This window comes from Lathyrus oleraceus, chromosome 1, assembly GCF_024323335.1.
Source record: "Lathyrus oleraceus cultivar Zhongwan6 chromosome 1, CAAS_Psat_ZW6_1.0, whole genome shotgun sequence".
In the NCBI taxonomy this organism is placed as follows: domain Eukaryota; kingdom Viridiplantae; phylum Streptophyta; class Magnoliopsida; order Fabales; family Fabaceae; genus Lathyrus; species Lathyrus oleraceus.
The window spans coordinates 340,426,877-340,429,456 of NC_066579.1; positions in this window are offsets into that span (position 1 = coordinate 340,426,877).

Here is a 2,580-nt window from a genome sequence, read left to right on the forward strand (position 1 = left end):
AGGGATTAAAAATGAAAAGATCGTACACCCGGTAAGTTGAAAACCTGAAAAGGCAACTTAGGCAAAAATGGGTATCCCGGTGGATTGAAAACCCGAAAAGGGCGATCCAGGCAAAAGTTAGGGATTAAGCGAATGACTGCGTTCTGAGTTAGTTCTGAATCTCATCTCATGTCGATGAATGGAAAATTTTGAAAGGTAGGAAACAGTTCAACCACCTTTTCAGAAGGCTGATCATCTGGAGGATCTTGAAGACGGGCAAGTCATAGCAGAATTGGAACTCAATAGAAATCCATTTCACATTGCCATTAGATTAATTTCTGTTTTTATCTTTTGTGCGATTACCTCTTTCCAGGGATTGCTTCCTGATGTAAATGCCTATTCAGAGGCAATTCAATCAATAAAATCATGTTATTCAGTATATCTCTGTTTTCATTTTCATTTTACTGTTTTGTTTGCAAAAATGACGTCCGAATTTTTGATAAACATTGCATCATGACACATAAGGGCTTTACAGGTACATGCTTAATAAACATTTAAAATTGCTGTAAATTTTAAGTGCTTTGGATCGTCTATTCAGAACAGATACCCTCGGGGCATTTCCTCAAAATCCTTTGCAGATGATCGTGAATATCTTCCCCAGTGAAGTCGCCAACAGACGAATCCGGTGTCTTATCCCTGCAGAGCTGATCAGAGTGTTGGATTCTTCAATCCCCAACAGGTTCTCACCACTGTACTTCCCCAAGCGTTTGTTTCAGGACATACACTCCCCAGTAGAGTTGACAGTGCCAGACTATATATCCCCAGCGGAGTTGACAGTGCCAGACTGTATCTTCCCAGCAGAAGTGGCTGCTCCTTAGATTTTGAAGCCAGATCGATAATCCCAATGCCAGGTCCATGGTTTCTTTCCTTGAAGCAGAACCTCGGTACCGTATCAGTGTTTGCTTCCCCTGCTGAGTCATCTCTCGCAGATCGTGGTTGCCAGAACCACTATTGCTTTCCCCAACAGCAGGTTTTCAGTGTCGTTCTCTCCCCAGTCTGAATCTCGGCATTTCGTCATTGCTAGAACACCGTGTGGCGGGTCATTTTCCCACATAATTCTTTGCGCTGTGCATCTCCAGCAGCCTTGCCAGGGTCCAGAAGATGGTGATCATTTCCCCAGCAGATCCCATTGCCTCAGCTTGGCATTCTACCCAGCATTTCACATCCCTGCATGTAGAATCATATTGCATTGCATCCTTCCAAATCGCGTAGAATTTCCATTTTCATGGAGCATTACGCCATTGAAAAATTCAAACATACGCATGTAAGCATAAAACATTCTCGGTATCCCAAGTGATAAGCTAGAAGTTGTTTCCAGTACTCAGACTGAAGATTGTTCATGACTTACCTTTGTTATCCCCAGCAAGTGTCATTGGCCCATGCGCCGCCTCTATTATCGTTCCCTATTTCTGCCGATGCTGACAGGCATGAAGTTTCCGGTATTCAGACCGAAGTGGCGTTCAGGCCAGTTTTCCGATGTTCAGATCGAAGAAGTTTCCGACGTTCAGGTCGATGCAACTTGTGGCGTTCAGGCCAGTTTTCCGATGTTCAGATCGAAGAAGTTTCTGACGTTCAGGTCGATGCAACTTGTGGCGTTCAGGCCAATTTTCCGATGTTCAGATCGAAGAAGTTTCCGACGTTCAGGTCGACGCAACTTGTGGCATTCCGGCCAATTTTCTGATGTTCAGATCGAAGAAGTTTCCGACGTTCAGGTCGATGCAACTTGTGGCATTCAGGCCAATTTTCCGATGTTCAGATCGAAGAAGTTTCCAACGTTCAGGTCGACGCAACTTGTGGCATTCAGGCCAGCCTCTCGGTGTTCAGACCGATATTAACAATCTCATATCTCCCGATGTTCAGATCGAAGTCATTTCCAGTATTCAGACTGATAAGCGGCATTCAGGCCATGGTTATTTCTGTGTTACCATTTATTTTGGTATCCAAGTTAACATTCTTTTTTTTGTATTCAGACTGACTCTCACCGTACCAGACGGATTCTTCTTTCAAGACCACCTCTTTGCCGATTCTGACAGACATTGTTACTTCGCTTCACTTCAGTGCAAATTTTTGGGCTTTTATTGTATTCAATCCCTTGATACCTCGAAAGCACGAAAGCCGCTGCTATCTTCTTTCCAGGTCTCTAGTTGATTGAATAGGGGCAGCTGTAATACCCCAAAATTTACCCTTCATTTTTCCTGGAAGCATACGCTTTACACCTCATGCATGCATTCATTTTTAGGTCATTTAACATTAGATACATTGCATTTCATCATGTCAATCAGAATTAGATCCAAGAAACTTTATTTAAAAAAAATAAAAATAAAAAATAAAAATAATAAAATAAATAAATAAATAAATAAAAATAATAATAAATAAATAAATAAAAGAAAAAATCTCAGACTTGGACCTCTCTCAAAAGCCCACTAAGCTACCAATATTAGACTATAAATACTAGAGTTTCAGTGAAACATTCATGCATGCTATTCCTATTACCCTGAGGAAAAAGATAGTGAGAGAAGAGCTAACAAAGTTCAGAGCAGC